Source organism: Lissotriton helveticus, chromosome 8 (genome assembly GCF_964261635.1).
Source record: "Lissotriton helveticus chromosome 8, aLisHel1.1, whole genome shotgun sequence".
NCBI classification, from domain to species: domain Eukaryota; kingdom Metazoa; phylum Chordata; class Amphibia; order Caudata; family Salamandridae; genus Lissotriton; species Lissotriton helveticus.
Window position 1 is genome coordinate 1,405,170,598 of NC_136069.1, and position 13,216 is coordinate 1,405,183,813.

A 13,216-nucleotide genomic window follows, 5' to 3' on the forward strand; every position below is an offset into this window, starting at 1 on the left:
CTAAATTGATTCATCCGAGTTTTACTGTACAGATTTTCCTGTCTCCTGATTCCAGAAACATTTTTATCTTTGGTTCCATGTCTCCTTCTCGATACTGGTATACTTTTTTCCTTGTGCACTTCAATACTAACATTTTTCCTTCCACATATTGCTCTCAAAAACTTTTTGGTTTGCTTACCAGGAGCACTCTTCTTTTTATCCGTACTATGTTCTTTTGATACTTCTTCAATTCCTTTCTTCTTCAAATTGTAAGTCCGTTTATAGAGCTTTCTTTTTTCAGTTCTGGTCGGCATCTTAATTTAAGATTTTGATGAAATTCTCAATCTGTAAAACACAAACATAACAAATATTATAGTTGACTACTAGCAAATAACGTACAAATTTAAACCACAGATTCATTTTCTAAGTAGAATAAAGAAAATAACAGAAAGTCTCTGAACAGAGTAGGAAATCCTGTAGTGAATGTTGGTTCTTAATTGTATCACACTCCATATCTTTTTTAACATTATAGACAGTTTTTAATTCTAATTTTTAAAGCATACAAACAGTACACTTTTTTCAAGAACTATGGGTCATCGTAGATGTTTTAATCTTTTTTACTACAATCTCTTTTACACTTCATGAGAACATGTCTTATCACTCTCCTAAAGCACATCAACGACGAATAGGACAAGAAAACTGTCTTCAAGAATGCTTTACTATCAAAAAAAAATTTATTTATTGAAATCTTCATAATTTTGTAGAACTTCCACCATTATATCATCAGGGACTTCTTCAAGTCCAAAGTCCTCATCTCCTTCTACCATCTCTAAGTAAGCGGAGTCTAAAGACATGTCCATAAAATAATTTTTTTTTTTTCACAACCAATTATATTGAGCAAAGGAGCATCAGGAATGTGGCATCTTCACACACCAAGAACACCACAACAATATCAAAGCAGCAATGATATAGGCAGCAAGTGATAGAGCAGACTCAGTATAGGCTCAGCATAGACACTCCCCAGCAACTTACCCTAACCCACAACACTACCCCCCCCACACTGAACGCCCCCCCCAACCCCCCTTACCACACGTGTATAGAAGCAACAGAGAAAAAATAAAAAAAATAAAAAAATTAAAAATACATAAAGGCAGGTGCAATGCCACCAGGACGTCGCTGCATCAGGCCAAGATTGTCACCGTAATCAAATGTCCTCCTCCTGCTCCGCCGGGGGGTCCAAGGACAGACCACGATAGTCGGCCCAACGCCTCCAGATTTTGTAGTGTTTGCGCGGGCAGCCCCTCGCTTCAAAGATCGGCCTCTCCAGACCCATAAAATAATCCAGCCCAGCCTTCCATGCAGACAGAGGGGGAGCCCTCACCGACTTCCACGCCCGGGCCAGGTCCCGCTTGGCACGACCAGCCCCAAGAGCAACAAGTGGCGCTTATACACATTGCCCCCAATCCCTTCCATAATATGCAGTAGGCCCAGCCGGTGGGTACGAGGAAGGTCCCAGCCCAGGACCTCGGCCAGGCAACACCACACACCCCTCCAGAACCCAGTCAGCCGACCACACGACCACACTGTGTGCATCAAGGAGCCAGGCACCGCCCCACATCGCAGACACTCCGAGGATGCAATCAAACCAGCCTTCCACAACCGCTCACGCGTATAATAAGCACGATGTAAGTATTTGAATTGGATGAGCCGGAGCCGGACCGCAATGGCGGTTCCACGTGGGGATTCCAGCGCCTCCCTCCAATCGTCCTCATCCAGGGGCCCACGTCCGCCTCCCACGCCTCCCGAAGAGAGTGAAGGGTGGAGGAGCAATGAATAACAAGAGTCTGGTAAATCCTGGAGACCTTCTTGTCCCCCAGGTCCCCCATAAACACTTTAGCCTCGACTGGGCTAAACTCCGGCAAAGAGTCAAGACCGGCGATGCTCGGAGTGAGGGCATGCCGCAGCTGGAGGTAGCGGAAGAACTGGGACTGAGGCATTTGGAACTCTGTGCGGAGCTCCTCGAAGGATTTGAGGGTGGCGCCGGACATGACCTGGCCCAGTTGTGTAATCCCAATGGCTTCCCAACCCTCAAACCCGGACAGGGCCGCCAGCTCCGGGAGCAGGCCGTTATGCCAAAGCGGCGTCTCAGCCGTCAATCTGCCCCACCATCCCATGCGGCGTAGGGACTGTCGCCACACCGCAAAGACCACCCCGGTGACCGATGGCAACCCACGGCGCAGGCGAGCCGAATAAAGAATGGTGTGGAGCGTGTGATCACCCATGAGCAGTCGTTCCAGAGCATACGCCGGGTCGCCCCTATCCCCATACCACCATTCATTAAGGACAAGTAGTTGGGAAGCTTGGTAGTAGGAGAGTAAATCCGAGGTGGCCAGGCCACCACAATATGTGATAAAATAATTTTTTTCATCTATTTCCTCTTGAAAGACTGCGTCTAAAATTTCCTCCATCACTTCGTTAATGATTTCAAAATGAATTTGTTTCTCTTCTGAGGAATTCTCCATAACTAGACTCAGTTTATTCTTCTGTATCCTTTTAAAAAAATATAGAGACTAAATTATATCTTTTTTTCATAAATGTATAACTTTAAAGTACCTTTACTAATTTTTAAACTACATATATTTTTATAATTTCTAACTTATTAACTCTATATATTTTAAGATACCACGTTCCTCTTGTTTTGAAAAGAAATTGGCAATATAACCCTAAACATTAACACTGATCTTTTTTTTCCATTAAATAATTACTGTTGTTAAAAGACATTTTACTGTAAAATTTCTTTTTAGATTTTCTAGATATCACAAATATTGATAATCTGTAGAATTAATTTTTAGAGTCCCATTTTTTCAGTTCACCAGTACAAAGAGCTATGTAAACTATATGTACTCTGAAGAGAAGGCTCACACTATACAAACCATAGCATTCACTTTACAGATTACTACTTCCCACATAGACAGTTCCTTTTATGTTTCAACAGCATACTCACCATGTAAAAGTCATAGCATATACAAAATGTCATACTAAGCATGAAGAACAACCTCATAATAAACCTCTGCATGAATATGTAAAACAATGCCTATACATAGTATAATCACAGATATGCAGGAAAGATACCCATCACACCTAGAACCATATCATAATACCTCTTTGTAAATAAAGGAGAAAAACTGCCAAACATAATGCAACAAGATTTCAAAAATCATGAGCACTTCACAAGATTTAAGTAATGGAAACATGAAAGAATTATACTCCAATGATCCGTAAATCTGAACTCCATCAAAAAGAACACATGCACCAAGCCCATTAAAAGATAATTTCAACTGTCAGTGGAGAATATCTCAAAATACATATCTAGTATAAGCAGATACAACCCATGTGAATAATTCAAGATAAAATCATATTCCAAAATGAAATTTTACAAACATTAAAAAAAATCTTCTTCATTATTTTCATGTGCACCCAAAAAAATTGCCTATGCAAAAATACCAACTCACCTGAAAAAGAATATAATTCCTCACATTCTGTAATTCAGAAGGCAGGTTGTTGCTTTTCAGCACCAAACACTGTAAAAAAGAAAATAATAAAATTTAATTAACTTATTACAGACTTATTTCTTACACAACATAGAGCCATTATAGCAAAGAACAAGCATAACAGATAAATTCCCCAAGATTCTCTATCATTACAATAAGATACAAAATGTTCTCATTTATGAAACCATTGCGCCACAGATATATCACTTTTTCCCATGTTAAAACTCATGCACCAGCGACACAAGGCCTTCATAACTAAAAGCCCATGTGACGGAGAACAAGTGCATAGACAGAAAATACAGGGCCAACCATGGGCATATGCAAGCAGTACACCTGCACAGGACCACCAAACCCCAGGAGCCACCATATTAATATATATCCTTAATATAATAATCCTCTAAGGATGCATACATATTTGCGTAGCGGACCATGGCAGGAATTTGGCGTGCTTTGCCTCTGTTCCACTTCCAAACACCTTGATCCACCCCCCCCCTCTTCAGTGGGCTGCACGCTCTGCCCCGCCCAAACCCCCTGTTACAGAGCCCCCTACCTACGCTCCCTGCCCAGGGCTGCCATGACCCTATACCCGCCCCTGGAAAATGTATAAGACACAGCAACAGTAAAAATCAAAGAATAGGCAACATGCAGAAAAACTGCACAGTAGATAAAGAAACGAGGGGCATATTATCAAGGGGGTTTATCTCCGCTTGTTTGGCTTTAAAAGCCAAGAAAGCGGAGATAAAATTATCTCCCTATTACCTAGCTGTCGCTAACACCAGTTAGCGACAGCTAGTAGGAGATAGCGACCATCTTGGGCCCCACTTTGCATGTCAGTGATATTTATCACTAATGACATGCAAAGTGGGCGTGCCAAGATGTTAGCGACTGGAAACAGTCGCTAACATCGCTATCTCCTATTACCAACTTTTGAAGATATTCGTGCTAGGCGCGAATATCTCCAAAAGCTAACACCTGCCCTGAGCAGTTCTTAGCCATGGGAGGTGGATAACATGGCTAAGAGCATTAGCTCGGTAATGCATAAATATCGCTGACTTTTCAGCGATATTCATGCATTGCGGCCGTTTTTTATTGCTTTTGCAATCAACCTTGGTACATTTTTGTCTCTAACCAAGCAATAGCGATAATTATCGCTATTGCTTGGTAATATGCCCCCATATGTTTAAGATAACCCCATTGAAAAACATGTAGTAATTTTTTTAATCTGCCATGCATCTAGCCCTCCACGACCGCTTTGGAAACTCCTTCTCTAAACCTTTTACATTTCATTTTTAAAACAAACGCACGTTTTTTTTCAAAGCTGCATATTAAACGCCTAAACATATATTTAGTCGTCCACATGCAGGCACTTTCAATTACATGACTTATTTAAGTGGAATCCCTGTAATGTTGCATATCTTTCCAAAAATACACCAGTGCCTATTATTATAACGATTTTTTTTCATTCTTCATCAGTGATATTTTTTTTTACATATAATGAAAATCACTATGACTTTTTAAACGACAAAGCTTACGCGGTAAAAATCACTCTGCATTTGCTTCCCTTTAAGAATGTAGTTTATCTACCCCACGCATGTGAACCTTGATATTTCCATCTGGCAGCAAATTCCGACCTTGAATCACAAGACATGAACAACAGCCTTATTGTCACAAAAACAAGTTAGCGTAGCATCTGTTCGCGAACATATCTTTCACTTAGCTAATATTCACAGACAACACCATTCCTTATAAAAGAGTGGCCTTCCTTTACAATGTATTAAGGTGACTCCCTTAATTTTAAACGCATCCTCCACTTCAAGACAGGCTATTTTTTTTATAACTACTAAGCAATGGTTTAGTGACCGGACTGCCAAAAATTATATCAAGTCATTCTGCTACTCTTCACTCCATGCTCTGCGACCTATTTATGTGGACTTCCTGTTGAACTGCCAGTGCTTCGACGTTTGTGTTCCCATCTCGTTTATTTCAAAATGGATGTCCCTCCTGTCTTCGCAAACAAGCCGGAACACTTAGAACTATTTCGCCAGAAGATGCTTGACTACTACGGCATCTTAGCACTCTCGACTCTGAATACTTCATATCGATTATCATTTCGATATTCCTACTTCACCTGTGTGCAGCCTGTATTTCATTGCCTGAGCTGTGATTTCATGTGGGCCCTGGACTTATGTCTCTGCAACTTGTTACCTCCTGAAGTGAATTACAATCATCTCATGAATCCGTTAATTGATCATGAACAGTTTTGTTGCAACGGAGGGATTATGGCCTTTGCAGCGATGCAAGGAGTTCTGGGTCATTGGGATATATTCGAAGCGGCGCAAGATTTCCTGACAGACAGCTACATTGAAAACCCACCGAGCTGTCCTCTGATGGTACTAGAGGCTCCGGTAATAACAGATCATGAATGCTGCTTTCCTCTTTTCAATTGGATGGCTGACATGTTTTCGGATCATAACAGTGACTTCTTGTTAGAAGCAGTTGCTGCCTACTTTGCCTATACAATCCTGGGTTGACTGTTATGCAAGCCATTGACGTCCACATTTCGTTTTGCCTCCCTATCTTTTTCACGTTTTCTTGGATATTTTCTTAACATGAACAGACCTATTGGCTTTACTAACAGTGGACATTATGATTTCCTACTGGTTAAATTTTGATCTTTTATGTGGACTACATTTTTTTTCTTCACCTACTCGATTTTGAACTTTATTTTTTATTAAAGTCTAATCTCAACAATTCTATTGTATATCTTATCTTATGTTATTTCAAACGTACTCAAACCAAAACTCGCTAATATATGCTACATGTGCCCTAATTAATGTGTAAATATAGAATGAGTTTTTGATAACTGTAAACGCAATTTCGCATTTGAACTGCTTAATTCCGCCTCAGACACCTCTGATCATTTAATTTTCCATAAACTGAAATATTTTGATTACATACATGCACCTCTCGCCATTTTGTCCGTTTTGGCGCGTTTTTTTCCCTTACACAATAGCATAACAGAAACGTGATAGTGCTTCGCATGCAGAGAGCTGATTGATAAAGACATTGGGGTCGATTCCGATCCGGTAAAATCCCCGTCCGTACGAATCGTATCCGGAGCCGTTTCCGTACGACTCGTACAGACGCCGTACGACCGGACGATTCCGATCCCGATCGGCCGACCCGGACGCGATTCGTACGGTACACGTCGATTCGTACGGAAAAGCGCACGATCACCCACACACCGTACGGCGCGTACCCCCCATGATCGCAGGGGTATGCGCCATACCCCTGTGGTCATGCGGGGTACGTGCCGTACACCCAGCGTACATGGGGTACGTGCCGTACACCCACTGTACATGGGGTACGGTGCGTACCCCATGTACGCTGGGTGTACGGCACGTACCCCGCATGACCACAGGGGTACGGCGCGTACCCCTGCGATCATGGGGGGTACGTGCCGTACCCGGGGGGGGGCCTTCCGTACCTGTTTCGGCGCGAACTCTGCGTTTACGCCTGTTTTCTGCTCCCGTAGGAAAAGGGTCGTACGGCGCGTACCCGACACGGATCGTACTTGCTGGGTCGCAAAAACGTGCCGCGATGGCGCGTACTGCGGGTTCCGAGTGAGATTCGTATGGAGATTTGAGTCGTACGGAGTCCTGTACGACTCGTACGGAGTTCGGCACCTAGTACGGATCGTACTTCATCGTACGTACGGGACGTCTACGGATACGATTCGTACGGGGAAAAAACTCTCCGTACAACCATTCGGAGCGCATTTTACCGGATCGGAATCGACACCATAATGTCTAACCACTAGCATTTTCATGTATCGTTCCTAAACTGAAAGGCCAGAGACCTTCTTCCATTTATTAAAATATAATATACTTCCTCATAAGAGTGTATAATTAATTTTGCATAACCATATTCATTTTTCATCAACTATACCGTTTGTATTCTATATACTACTGACTATACCGATTACTTTGTTTTTTGCAATGTCTCTACTCGTATTAGATTAGAAACTTGCCTTGAAAACAGTGCATTTCTGAATAAACATTTCAAATATACACGTTCTCTCTTTTAATCCATAATCTCAACTAAAATGATTGTATACTGAAACAGTATTCATGTGTTCCACGTAACTTCAGCTGTACTAACTTAATATTTTCTTTTGTCGACCTGATTTACTCATACTAGAACCCACAGGCCTATAACAGCCCGTGAACCCTTTCTTAGTAGGTCGCGCACCATGCAGACAGTTGTACCTCTGTAAAAAAATAATTTATTACTCTTCTCAAGCACCGTCGCAGTTCCGCTTCACTCAGTGTTAATCACTGCTCCCACGCTTCTACAGACCAGACGCTATTTCGTATTTCACTCCTTATCACGCTTTAATCTCCACAATAACAAACACTTCTCCGCCAGCCACCAGAGAACAGAGTGCAGATGCAGAGGCACTAAGTAGTAAAATACAACATACCCTCTGCTCTATGGAAGCAACCGAGCGGTAATTCTGAAAGAAAACATTCACTAGCGCTTCAAAAAAGCATTTCAATTATATAAATAGTTTTTTGAAAACGTTCCAACTACTTTGATGCGACTATCTGTGTGTGCCTCCACAGCAAAGTTCCTCAGCCCGGACTGAAGGCAGACACAGACAGACACACACACAATAAGATAACACAGGGCAACGGAGACGGAAAACAGAAGGGAGATGAAGATGCAGTCAAACAGCAGGAGTGAGAGAGATATTTTTATACTCCGTTTGGTACCTCAATTTACGAACACATTTACTGCACAAATCTGTGTACAACCTCATGGTCAGAACTTTTCATTTTATTTTACTCGACCACCTCCCCCTCTCACCCCACCAGTACAAGCCGCGGCCACAAACTACAATGTAATTTTGTCGTCTGTCAGAAAGTTTAAGAATTCATTAAGCATTACCACTTTTTCAAGACGGTATCACATGTAATGTACCAACTTTTCATTTTATTTTACTCGACCACCTGCCCTTCTCACCCTACGCCCACCAATGCAGGCCGCGGCCACAAACCGCACTATAATTTTGTCGTCTGACAGAAACTTTAAGAATTCATTAAACATTACCACTTTTTCAAGACGGTATCACATGTAATATACCAACTTTTCATTTTATTTCACTCAACCACCTGCCCCTCTCACCCTACACCCACCAATGCAGGCCGCGTCCAGAAACCGCACTCTAATTTTGTCGTGTGACAGAAACTTTACGAATTCATTAACCATTAGCATTTTACTTTTCATTTTATTTTACTCGACCACCTCCCCCTCTCACCCCACCAGTGCAAGCCGCGGCCACAAACTACAATGTAATTTTGTCGTCTGTCAGAAAGTTTAAGAATTCATTAAGCATTACCACTTTTTCAACACGGTATCACATGTAATATACCAACTTTTCATTTTATTTCACTCAACCACCTGCCCCTCTCACCCTACACCCACCAATGCAGGCCGCGTCCAGAAACCGCACTCTAATTTTGTCGTGTGACAGAAAGTTTACGAATTCATTAACCATTAACATTTTTTCACGACGGTATCACATGTAATTTACCATTTCTCTCTCTATCTGCATTATCTGTCTCTCTGCTAATATCATTTTTTCACTTCATAAACAACTTCTCTCATTATATATAAAGGCTTCAAAATCACACAAATAATTACTCTTTATATTAAACATATTTTATACTTCATATTTCACATTTAAATTAAAAATAGTTTTAGAAATACAACACATTATGACAGCCAAAAATGAGTTTAGTTTCAAACTATGAGGAAAATCAATCATTGTTTGTGAGTAAACCATATTTTACGGTACATGACAAAACAAACAGTTACAGACTTACCTTTACCAATGCTTTGTACGAGCACACTACATCTTCCACAGTTACAAACTAATTAAACTATACGACCTATTTTTATATATATCTCAAAAAAACATCGTGCAAGTATCTCCTATAAAAATCTATCTTAAGTATACATTTTCTTCTCTCATACCTTTCCGCATGGCCAAATTGTATAAGTTAACTCGTTACCTTTTAAATACCTCTCCCAAAAACTTGCGTCCATATATGTTCTAAAATAATTATCTAAAGTACTCATTTTCTTCTCTCATATTTTTCCACATGGCCAAATACTATGAGTTAAGTAGTTTTTTTCTGAAATTTCTTAATCTTAATCTTATCTATTCTTTTCTGAACCTTTACAGTAAAAATGTGTAACATGTTTTATACCACCAAACATTAACTACATTTCTACCTGATGTTATCACTATACCAAACACAAATTTCATTTATAGATTTGTAGACCCTCAGTCACATGATATTTGTAAACAAGAAAGTTTCATATCTTTACAGTATTAATCTTCCTACAGCAAGTGATTCTACTGAAATTTGGGTTCCAAAAATAGCAGATAGGAGTTAGTTAAGGCAAAAGGCAAACGTTTCTTAAAAGTCAATTGGGTATCATTGCAAAGCGTCCAGCCACTTCCACACTTCAAATAAGCTGTATAATGTCCTGATGATGTGGAAGGCCCTTCATGAAAAATAATGGCTACAGTTACAAATGTTCTTCTAGAAATAGATACTTGAGTAGCCACAAAATTTTTAATTAAAGTTTACAATTTACTCCCATCAGCTCTGCATCGTTGAAACATTAATATTACATATTGTCCATATCTATGGATAAATAAAGTTGATAACATTTCAGACTTACATTGAGAACAGACCATGTTCTGATGCGCATCTTTAACTAGTTTATTAAAAGACACTTCTTTACAGTTTGGTAATGTTAAATATATAAATCTTTCACTGTGTATAGCAGTACTACTTGAAAATGAGCAATTATCACAGTTATGTTCCCATTTATAAGAAAGGCCAAAAAGATTATCAATATCTACACCTTCATCTTCCAAAACTGTAAACATATACATAATAAATTCCTGACAATCTTGCTGAATATTCTGTGAAAATTGATTTACTCCTGCACATATGTCTAAAACATTCCTTAGTTCTGAAACACTTCCTACTTCACTTTCACCACTACTACATTTTTCAAATATAGAATTTAAGGAATAGCAAAATGTTTGCTCCTGATTTTCTACAATCTGTTCCCTAACATTTTTTAGAAAAAAAACAACATTAACTACTACATTTGCATAACAGTTGACACCAGACCTGTTTTCAAACTTAAATCCAACAATCTCTTCAATACTAACCGTTTTCTTATGCCTACCAACAACAGCTACATCTTTTTTCGTCGTTTCTCAACTACTTCAGCACATTTCTCCTCATTTTTCCTTTTCTGACCAACCATACGCCTTTCAATTAAAGGATATTGAGGTAAACTTGGAGCATATTCTCTTCTTAACCTATTATACTCCTTCACACAATTTAAATCTGCACTAATCTTTGTCTCATCATAATCAATTAAATAAAGTCCACATAAAGTTCTAACTCGCGATAAAGCAACATGTGCCATACCCTCTTTGAATACAGTGCTTCCAATATTTACCAAAGCACAATCTACACTTAAACCTTGAGATTTGTGAATAGTCACTGCATATGCCAAACAAATTGGAAATTGCTTCCGACGGACATATAAGTCTTTCACAAGCAAAAAACGATTTGAACAGCGACTAATTTGCTGAACTTCCTCAATTCCATCAAATTTTATTCTTCAAAATTCAATCTCATCTCTATTTGTATAATTAACAAAACCAACAACATTACCCATTGCTCCATTTACCAATCCTCTTTCTACATGTAAATTTCTCCCTAAAATTATCCGACAATTTAAACACACATACAGATTTTTCTCTAAACCAGCAGTTTTAGATATACTTTTTTGAAGAGAATCCAATTTTAACTTCAACTTTTCAGACAAAACAATAGTACTACCTTCATGCTCTATTCTATCTTTAGCTTCCAGTTTCCTATTTTGTTGATTTTCTAAATTCAACATTTTCTCATTAGAAACTGAACATTCTTTCACAGTTGGCATCAAGCATATCACTGATTTATCTGCTACCTCTTTACTATATATTTTCTCAGGTACATTATCTTCATTAGGAAACAGCTTGGAAAGTAATCGTGTTCAAAGAGTGTGTTTCGCATCTTCAGTTAGTTTTCCAATCCTGATATCTTGAAGAATATTTCCATATTTAGTATCCTTTGCCTGTCGCATATTTTGAATCAGTTCAGTATATTTGAAATGTGACCATATATTAACATTTCCAATACTGCCCAGGCACTTTCTAGTCTCCTCATGCGTAACAGTTTCAAATACAGGTTGTCCTTTCACTGGAGTTAGTTGGAGTAGATCTCCAAAAACTATGACATGCTTACCTCCAAATAACACATCATACTCTGTCTTAAGTATCTGTTGCATTCTTAAATGCACAAAAGCAAGCATTAAATTAGATACCATGCTTACTTCATCAATAATAAGAAGTTTCATGTTTTTTAAGCACTCTAGAAACTTCAAAACAAGCTTCTCCAGATAGCTTGTGATATTATAATTTATTTTCATGTTCAACTGGCAGCATCAGTAAACGATGTAAAGTAATACCTTTAATATTATGTGCTGCCAATCCAGTTGGAGCAGTAACAACACACGACAGTGTTGACTGAGTTCTTTGCTGTAAATATGTAGTAATTCCTTTAATTAGGAAACTTTTACCAGTTCCAGCTTCTCCACTTACATATAATCGAATAGGTTCAAATGACATACATGAGCAATCTTTTCTCTCATGACGAAAGCCATGCTCAATGTGGTCTGTCACTTCATCATATATCTGTCTTTGCTCAATATTAAATTGCTTCTTTAATTCTTCTAAGTTGATTACTTCCTCTTGACCTTGCTGCATTGCTCTTTCCACCTCATCCATGGCAGTGGCTGCTTCATTTTGGATAATTGGTTGTCCCAGTGGATCTTGACTTAATGAAGCCGAACTTTGACTATCTTGTGAACTATCTCTAGCAATCTCCGCTGCAATTGTCACTTCTTGCTCTATTTCATCATTCAACATTTGCAGATAATTACTAAAAACAGTACATTCAATACTACTTTTAGATGCGTTGAATGAATCTTCATAACTATCAAAGTCCCCAAGTAGTTCCTCTTCTCTACGCCATGGTTTAAAGAGTTGCAAAAGAGCAAAATAGTAAAATTCTCTTTTGTCAGGTGTTTCGCAACTCAGTTTCCGATTATTAATCAAGTGTCCTTTTCTTTGCTTCACCAGACATCCTTCTTGTCCAATTACAGCATATACACCTTTATCAATGTTCTCTGTAACATTCCTTTTAAAAGTGTAGTTTTGAAGTATTTCATACAGACAAATGTTTTCTAGAAGAGTACTTCTATTTGGATAGTATGTATCCAACATATTTGTTTTCAGAATGTCTGTACTGTTTGGTTCTTTCTGGGCTAAATATTCAATTTCTTGCACAGGTTTTAGAACACGGTTTCGTGTGTCTGCAAGACCCAAACTCACCCAGAGAATAGTCCTTGATTTAGCATAAAGACTTGCTGATGATAATCGGTCACAACATTCATATGCTCCAATTTCTCGATGAGACAACATCTTCAAACTGTACGTATACAATTTCTTGCTTAGGCTCTTTTCATGAGAAATGTCTTCCCAC